General features: G+C 46.0%; 1 long non-coding RNA gene across 1 annotated transcript; it reads left to right on the top strand.

Annotated features, from left to right (window-relative positions):
• Positions 1 to 5,162: 5,162 nt before the first annotated feature.
• LOC310995696 lies at positions 5,163 to 5,708 on the top strand. The gene is made up of 3 exons (XR_014595845.1): positions 5,163 to 5,233; positions 5,406 to 5,531; positions 5,632 to 5,708. It is a non-coding gene; the product is annotated as an uncharacterized lncRNA (long non-coding RNA).
• The last annotated feature ends 3,993 nt before the right edge of the window (positions 5,709 to 9,701 follow it).

Here is a 9,701-nt window from a genome sequence, read left to right as displayed (position 1 = left end):
TATACTGATCGGGAACAGTTCTGGAGTTCAGCAGCCGATAATCAATGCACATTCGCACTTTGCCACTCTTTTTTCTTACTATGACAATCGGAGATGCATACGGACTCCGCGACTCTTTGATTATTCCCGCTGCCAAAAGTTCCTGAAGATGACGGCGAACATCTTCAATGTCAGCTGGGGCGATCCTGCGGGATCTCTCCCTGAACGGCCTAGTGTCTCGCAGCCTTATGTGGTGAGTCACACCTTTTGCTAGCCCGACGTCCCACTCCTCCAATGAGAAGACATTGGCTCTCTCTGCCAGTTTTGTGGCTAACCTGGCTTTCCACGCCTCAGGTATGGGAGAATTCCCAAAGTCAAACAGCTCAGGGTCAATAGACTTCTCTTGGACTGAGGTCTTCTTTAACTCAGTGACTGTGTCTACCAGGTACACTTGGGCCAGCACTGTGCCAGTAGGGACAGCAGTCTCCTTTTGGGACTCATTTCTTAGCAGAAGTTTGAAACCATTGGTATCCATCGCAGACGCTGGCAGTACAACAGGTGGAACCAGTACACCAGCTGGAAGGTTTGCTGTTTCATCTACCTCGACCATCAGGATACTTTTACCCAAGGGCTGCTGCTGCTCCACCTTACAGACAGCATAACGCTCTCCCCCTGGGGGAATGGTGAGAGACCCGGGGCCTTGCCACTTCACCTGACCAACCACACCCAGTGGTAAGACGCTAGGTGATGAGAGGGGTTCTGGTGTGAGAGTATCTATCCTCAGTGAATGAACCTCACCGTTACCTTTAAACTCTCCACAGTGGGTGAGCAAAGAATGCAGTTTCTTTGAGTTGGTGCCAATAATGGCGGGAACTGGGTCTGGACTCTTTGGGTCGGGGCATACTAGAGCTAAGATGGAGACTGCCTCTTCAGCTCCCTCTGTGTTAGGGGGAAACCCCAACTCAACGGCCACATACCCCTTGTATGGGTAAGTAGAGTCACTCAGGCCCCATATGGCGAGGTCTGTGAGCGGAAGGATGGGCACATCGGGGAGGTGACGGGAGTACCAGCTCTCGAAAATGATGGTGACTCGAGAACCACTGTCTAAAAGAGCTCTACATGGCTGCCCTTCAATGGTCACATTGGCCATCATGGATGGACCGACCAGCCCTTCCGGCAAACCACCGAGTGAAGGTGTGTGCACCGAGCTTTTCCTGACTGAACCAACCCCTTTAGACTCAGCAGAGCCTTTTGAAGCCCCCTTCTCCTCCTTACTCTTGCGCAGCGCTCCGAGCAGTCTTTGGATTACTTTGGCTGTATTCTCTGGGGCTATGCAGTGAGTGGCGATATGGCCGTTCTCGCCACACCGGTAACAGAAAAAACTGTCAGGATCTTTTACAGTGTATGGTTTCGAAGCTTTGCCGTATCTAGCTCCCCCATCTTTCCTTTTTGTGTCTGCTGAGGTTGCACCATGTGATACAGACATGACAGTTAACTGGTGTTGTAACTGTTGCACTTGCTGCGTTAACTGCTGGACTTCACTTTCTGTTGCAGTATCTGTACTTTTCTTGGTTGGTTTTTGTGTTAGCTCAGCTTGTGTGTCTTGTCGCTGGTGTGTTAGCTCTTTAAGCTGAGAGCGTAGCTCTTTAATCTCTGTTTTTAACTCTTGAACTTCTGTTGATTTGGTTTTTGTCTCCTCACCAACTTTAACTTGTCTCACTGTTGTGTTTAACTTACGTCGTGCAGCCTCATATTCTTCCTCCTCCCGGATCTCATTCAGGAGCTTCAGAAAGGTAGGGGGTTTCTCCTTCCTTTCTCTTAGTCGCAGCTGTAAAAGCATGATGTCAGACTCAGCAGCGCCCCTTATGAGTTGGTCGATGCGTGCACGATCAGCTCTGTGACTCGGAAGACCTCCTCTTTGCACCACTTTGGTCAGTGAGCGTTCCAACCTTCTCAGGAAGTCTGACAGCTTTTCTCCTCGCTGTTGGTGGAGACTCCTGAAAGCAAAATACAAATCTTCACCAGACTCAGGAGTTCCGAATGCACTTTCCATAGCTTCTACATAACACTCAGGGCTAGCATCAGGATTATTTAGCCGCACAGCCTGGATAATTTCCAGAGCAGGCCCCTTTAAACTCTCTACTATTCTCTTTCGCTTCTCTCTGGCAGAACAGTCACACTCTTCAATCATCAGGCGAGCCTGCTCGAGCCAGTGTTCAACACTCTCCTCACCTGCTGGTGTGGGGAGATGACCAGAGAACGTCCGAAGACGTCTAAATGCATTGTTCTCACTGGTAGGTCGCATTGTTTTTTCTAACAGATCTCCAACTGCACGTATGATCGATTCAGGTGAGTTACCCTGTGGAACATCTGTAGACAGCATGGCATGAACATCATTAACTGATTTTCCCTCCTCTTTGAGTAGCTTGTTGAGCTTGGCTAAGAAATCATCAGCCGGACTCTCAGATTCAACAAAGAGGGATATTTTCCAGGCAGGACCTCCATCCAATGTCTGAAGTTGAGATGGTATGCGGTCTGGGTGAACATCTTGACGACATTCACAAAGTACTAGACTATTGCCGGTCTTAACGTCAAGTACTGTCTCTCTTACTTTCACTTTTCCAAAAGCTTTCACTGTCTCAGCAGTCTCTTCAATGGCTGTATGGTCAGTGTCAGCAGGAACGTCATGCAGTACAAAGGCCCGGTTTGGGTCTATGCCTGCCTCACTGCACCAGCTACTAAGCTCAGGTGCTGGCTGAGAAGCTGTCTGACTAGTTGTCTGAGTAGTCGTCTGAGTAGTCGTCTGAGTAGTCATTACTCTAACCTACTACTGGTGTGTAGCTGTGAAAGATTTAAAACGAAATGCACCTTTAACGGGCAAAAACGAAAAACATTAAGCATGGGAATATCCCAGCGGTGCCTCCATTTTGTGTAACACCCGTCTCATGTACCTATGGGGCGGGGCCTGGGTTAAACTTATGATATTCCCCTTTTTGTTATGCTTAATAAATAAAATAAGAATTGAGTAAATGAAAACCACACACAATAGCACTTTAAATGTAAATACTTTTTTAGTTAGAGGATTTTTTAGTTCAAAATAGAAAAATAAAAATATGCAATAACCACTTGGGTTCAGTGACAATAAAATTAATATTCAACAGAAATTATACCCGTTTTAAATCACTTTAAATGCTGGCAATCACTGGTTCTTCACACCAAATATCATGAAACATAAAGCGAGCGAATAATGCAATGAACCCACACACACACACCCACACGCACACACCACAGTCCACAACAGTCTGGGAAAAGCTACCCCAAAACCCCGTTGCAGGCCTGTTTCGTTGCTCGTGTGCGTTGAGGCCCAAAACACACTGGCCGCTTCGCTCTCTGAAAGCAAAATAAAAGGCACGTGCAAATCAACAGTTACTCACGGCTCCCGACAACAGTCCATGCGCTCCCGACAGTCCGTGGGGAAACGGGGGGATGAGGGGGGAATGGCGGCTCGCCGGCAGGCGCAGCCGAAACTCACAGTCCGCTCGTTAACGATTCCGTCCGACAGCTCTCGTCCACACCGGAGGGCGCAGATCCTCTCGACAGGGCACAAAAGTCTATATTATCCGGTAACAGTCCGTTCACCTTAAAACAAGAACTTTCAGCCTCTAAAAAGTCTCAAAACTTCGACGCGGTTGGGCTAACTCGTGTCTCTCCCTCTTTTTCTTTTTTCTTCTCCCTGCTTTCTTCCCGGAACCACAACACAGTCTAAATCCCACCCCCTCACGTCAGACTGCTCACGCGATTGGCCGGAGTCTCCGAGCTCTGCACAAGCCAATCACAGCAAAGACTTTTGTGATAGACACCTCTTAAAACAAATAATATGGTGTAAATAACGTAATTACACTTAAACACTGTTTCAGATGAACTTACTCTTTTTTCTTTTAGGACACGACATGAGATGACATGAACTTATATTTTTAACGCATACTTCTTGTAGATTTTTAACTTTTTTAACCTTTGTATTTTAACCATATTTATGCATTTTTAAACACATCAATACACAATAAACTTCACATGAATTATGAATCTGTACATTATATTGTTATCAAAATGCAAATACACCCATTACTTTAGCAAGGGCTACACAAACAAAAAAAACACAGCTGCCACCTATTGGCCATTCCAAGTGTCAACCGCTGAAAAGAACAGACAGATAAAACAGGACTCAACCTGGGCTACTTGTGCCTGTTACAGTTTTTCTGAATTGCTAAAGCACTAATTCCTGTTGTGTGAATCAGTTGCTCAGTTGTCTAAACTCATTCCCCGAATCGAACATCCTTTTGACAAAACCGTAACCATAAACCCTTTTGGTCTCCAAAATTAGAGAAAAAAAAAAAGATTTCACAATTCTGTGGATTTAGCATTTACTCTGCATTCATCAAACATGATACTGTGAAAAAAGTAATTTTCATCATCATCCTGAAATTGATCAATGCAGAAGGTCTACAAAATAATGCGATGTAAAGAGTAAGTATGACTACACAACTGACGGAGTCATTGATCTTCACCTGGTCTTTGGGCTGGGTCAGGCCACTTAATCAACATCACATGCTACATTTGTCCCATTTACACTTCATATGGGGTAACGGCATCATTTTGATAGACCATCTCAACTACAATGTTTTCCTGCTGGGGTGTAAAGAGAAGTGTCCTCCCACCCCAGTATGGCAGTCTGGCAATTCTACAAAAAGTGAATGTGCAAAATATTTGTAATGTAGACCTAATTTCTGGAAGCATGTCTTAAAGAAGGGAGTCACCTGTTGAGTAACGCACGTTTCCTTATATTGAAAGCCTTGTCGGAATAGTGGTATGTCGGCAGAGCCGGCCCTCCCTATAAGCGAACTAAGCAGCTGCTTAGGGCCCCGCAGCCACTAGGGGGCCCCCAAACTTTGCTCAATCATTTGTCTAACCGTCTCTGACAACGGCAACGTGTAACCCTTGACCCAACTGGCAACAATGACCGTGACACGCATACGTAAACGTAACGCAGACTGTGGCCGTTGTCCGGTAACGAGCGCGCACCACCCCTTCCCCCCCCTCTCCCCCCTGGCCCCCTCCCTCCCTCACTCACTGAGATCGCGATTTGCGAGGAGGTGATTAGCTTTTGAACAGTGACGATGTCCAAAAGGATATATCTGTCAGGTGCAGAAAATAGGAAAAAGAAGAAGGCCGAGGATGAAAAAAAAACAAGGACAAGGTAAGGCTAATTAATGTTATGTTTACCAGATGTACGTTTAGCCGAAAAACATGTCAGTGCTTGTGTTAGCTCACTTAGCTGGCTAGCTGCTACATGTACCAGCCTGCTGCAGTTAACATGTCCTGGCTGATTTTAAGGTCTGTTTCATAGACTGTAAAAGGTCTGTTTACAGTGAAAAGATAACAGCTGTTTTCCTGTGAGGGGATAAAGGATCAATCACCCATTTATTAATGGCTGATTAGATATGTCATGTTGCCACATCCTCATTCCCCTGTGGCTGGTTCCAGTCATACAGTTGGTAAGTTTCTTGTTTGTTGCCACAATATGTTTATCTCTGTTGGAAAATTAAATTGTGTGTACACAAGTGGCTAAAAAAATTCTACTAATCTTCTCCACAGCTCCAATGGTTACTGCTGATGATGCTGCTGACCAACCAACATCCTCTATCTTCTTCTCAACTGAAGTTTTGTTTTAAGGGTTATAGAATTTAGCTGTACAGATAATTTAAAGAAAATAAATCTGTTCAAACTGTAATCTTTTGTAGAATATTTTATCTTTCTGCTACATCAAAAGTAGTGATTTAATACTGCAGGTTTGGAGCCACCTATCGCCATTCACAATATTAACATTAACATTCAGACAAAAACTAAGTAGAAGAAAAAATGACAAGTGCAATGGCGCCAGCCCTGCTCGGCGACTAGTCACCTGTGCGCTTGTCTCGTGTGTACGGCTGCTGTTTTTATTCGTTTTTATGTCCCTTGGGCAAGTTCTTTTAAGTGTATTGCTTCTTATGCATCTGAAAAATGTGGTGGACTAAAGATACAGCGATCGGGCTCTTCCTGTGGTTGTTCTGGGGAATCCTGTGGCTGAGTGTGCGTGCACAATGTGAAGCAACTACTACCGCAGCAAGATACACCTATAGCTCAGGTGAGCTCTTCCAGCTCCGACCTGCCGCTGCGGAGCGTTTGTTACTGGATCTACCAGCAGAAATCAGGCCTAGGAAACGGGGCCGAAGAGGAGGTGTTAAAGTGAGGAACAGACAGCGACGGTTCAAACCTGTTCTCCCGTCTGTGCTTATGGGCAACGTGCAATCCCTGGTTAAAAAAGTGGATGAGTTGGCGGCTCTGTGTAAATATGACAGGCTCTTCCGACAAAGTAGCCTGCTGTGCTTCACTGAGACGTGGTTGTCGGATCGAATTCCCTCCTCGCATATAGAAGTCGAAGGATTTAAGGAAATGAGACTCGATCGTGATTTGAACATGACTGACAAAAAATCCGGAGGGGGAGTATGCATTTACGTAAACCAACAGTGGTGTCATGCAGGACACGTCACGGAGCGGAGGAGAGTGAGCGAGAAGGACATTGAGCTGCTGGCGGTGAGTTGTAGACCCTACTATCTACCTCGTGAATTTTCCAACGTGCTTGTCATCGTGGTCTATATTCCACCGTCCGCAAATGCTAAGAGGGCAACAGACACACTAAGTAAAGTTGTTCATGATCTGCAGAGTAGATCACCCGATGCTCTCACCATCATTAACGGTGATTTCAATCACTGCACGCTCTCGCGCTCCCTCCCCTCCTTCAAGCAATGCGTTACCTGCCCCACGAGGAAAGATAAAACCATTGATCTTTTCTATTCCAACGTAAAGGATGGCTATTCGTCGCTCCCCCTGGCCCCCTTGGGTGGCTCGGACCATAATCTGGTGCTGGTGTCATCTAAATACACACCACTTGTCCACAGACAATCTATCTCCTCCAAATCGGTGCGTGTTTGGTCAGAGGAGGCGTGTGAGGAGCTGCGGGGGTGCTTCGAGCAGACGGACTGGACTGTGTTTTATGATGATGAGGACAGTAATGTGGATAACATTGCAGAGTGTGTCACTGGGTACATCAATTTTTGTGTTGATATGATTATCCCATGTAAATCAATTAAAAGTTTTGCTAACAATAAACCCTGGGTAACCAAGGAAATTAAAGCTGCTATTAATAATAAGAAAAGAGCCTTTCTTAAGGGCGACAGGAATGAGCTCAAACTAGCACAGAAAAACCTAAAACGGGCTATCAGGCAGGGGAAGAGGAGGTATAAGGATAGAGTGGAGAGCAAACTCCAGCAGGGAGACTCAAAAGGTTTATGGAAGGGCATGAAATTAATTACAGGTTATGGCCCTACCTCTACTAAGTTACCGGATGGAGGGTTGGGTGCTGATGAGGCAAACTGCTTTTTTACTAGGTTTGACAATACTGACTTCTCTGCCGAACGGAATGCAGTGTGCGCTACTATCTCTCATAGGGGAAGTGATAGTCATCTTAGCCCCCCTATTGCTATTACATCTGATGAGGTCTGCTCTGCGCTGAAGAGGCTCAGGATAAATAAGGCTCCGGGCCCAGACGGGGTCTCGCCACGAGCCCTGAAAATATGTGCAGAGCAACTCTGTGATGTCTTACAGTTTATTTTTTCTCTTTCCCTCACTCAGTCTAAGATCCCTGTGATGTGGAAAACTTCATGTATTGTGCCAGTGCCTAAAAAAGCAAATGCTCATGACATACAGGATTTTAGGCCAATAGCACTGACCTCTCAGCTTATGAAATGTTTTGAAAGAGTGGTCCTTGGGCATCTTAGTAAGCAGGTTTCTGCATACCAGGATCCACTACAGTTTTACAACCGCGCGGAACCTTGGAGTCATTTTTGACCAGGACCTTTCCTTTAGCTCCCACATAAAACATGTGACTAGGACCGCCTTCTTCCATCTGCGCAGTATCACTAAGATTAGGAATATTCTCTCCCAGAGTGATGCTGAGAAACTAGTGCATGCATTTATCACTTCTAGGCTAGACTACTGCAACTCTCTCCTGTCAGGATGTCCGAAAAACTCTCTAAAGAGTCTCCAGCTGGTCCAGAATGCCGCAGCGAGAGTTTTGACAGGAGTTAGGAAGAGAGAGCACATCTCTCCCACCTTAGCTTCTCTCCACTGGCTTCCTGTAGGATTTAGAATAGACTTCAAAATCCTTCTGCTGACTTACAAGGCTCTTAATGATAAAGCTCCATCCTATCTGAAAGAACTAATCATTCCTTACTGTCCTACCAGAGCACTCCGCTCCCAGAATGCAGGTCTGTTAGTGACTCCCAGTATCTCTAAAAACAGACTGGGAGGTAGAGCCTTCAGTTACCGGGCTCCTTTACTGTGGAACCAGCTCTCTCCATGGGTCAAAGAGGCAGACACTCTAACTACATTTAAGTCTAGACTTAAGACCTTCCTTTATGACAGGGCTTTTAGTTAGGGCTGGTTCAGGTAGCTCTGAACCATTTTATAGCTACGCTGCTATAGGCTTAGACTGCTGGGGACACATCTGGTTACTCAGAGCCCTCTCCTCTCCTCTCCTCTCCTCTCCTCTCCTCTCCTCTCCTCTCCTCTCCTCTCCTCTCCTCTCCTCTCCTCTCCTCTCCTCTCCCCTCCCCTCCCCTCCCCTCCTCTCCTCTCCTCTCCTCAGTATATTTTTGAACTGTCATTTTCTGTTGTACTTTGTAGTTTGGCCTTGGTGTCTCGCACTCTCTCTGTGTTTCCGCAGATCCACCGGAGCTCCATCTCTCTGCACCAGCCGCCGCCTACATCGCCCCCATCCCACCCCTTCCCCTGCCGTTAGACCGGCCTCCCCTCCCTTCCCATGGACCAGTCTGCCACCCAGTCCTCCCATCGAGCTGACCGGCTCTCCCTGCCCCCCCCCCTCCCCTCACTAGAGACTGCCTTCATCAACCCCTGCTAACATTTCCATATTCCGCACATTCTGTGACAAACTGTAAACTGTTTTCTTGTCTGTAACAACATCTATTGCACGTCTGTCCGTCCTGGGTGAGGGATCCCTCCTCTGTTGCTCACCCTGAGGTTTCTCCTGTTTTTCCCTGTTAAAAGGGTTTCCATGGAGTTTTTCCTCAGTCGATGTGAGGGTCTAAGGACAGAGGATGTTGTTACGATGCCATGTAAAGCCCTTTGAGACAAACTGTTTGTAAAAACGGGCTATACAAATAAAATTGCCTTGCCTTGCCTTGCCTTACAGTTTGCGTATAAGAAAGGAGTCGGTGTGGATGATGCCTTACTTTATATGCTACACAGAGTGTACAGTCACCTGGAGAAAGCTGGTGCATCTGTAAGAATTTTATTTTTTGATTTCTCAAATGCTTTTAATACTATTCAGCCGCACATTCTAGTTAAGAAATTACTTGATTGGAATATAAATAGCTGTACTGCCCAATGGGTTATGGACTACCTCACTTGTAGACCCCAGTTTGTGAAAATGGGTAACGAGGTATCTAAAACTATTTTAACAAACACAGGGGCACCACAAGGTACTGTTTTGTCTCCATTTTTATTTACTTTGTACACATCAGACTGTAGATCAAGCTTGTTGTCTGAATGTCATCTACAAAAATTTTCTGATGACTCTGCACTTGTAGGTTACATCACTGGAGACG

This window comes from Trachurus trachurus, assembly GCF_905171665.1.
Source record: "Trachurus trachurus genome assembly, chromosome: 13".
NCBI classification, from domain to species: domain Eukaryota; kingdom Metazoa; phylum Chordata; class Actinopteri; order Carangiformes; family Carangidae; genus Trachurus; species Trachurus trachurus.
The sequence above is the reverse complement of the archived record's forward strand: the minus strand, read 5'-3'. Positions and strand labels throughout refer to the sequence as shown.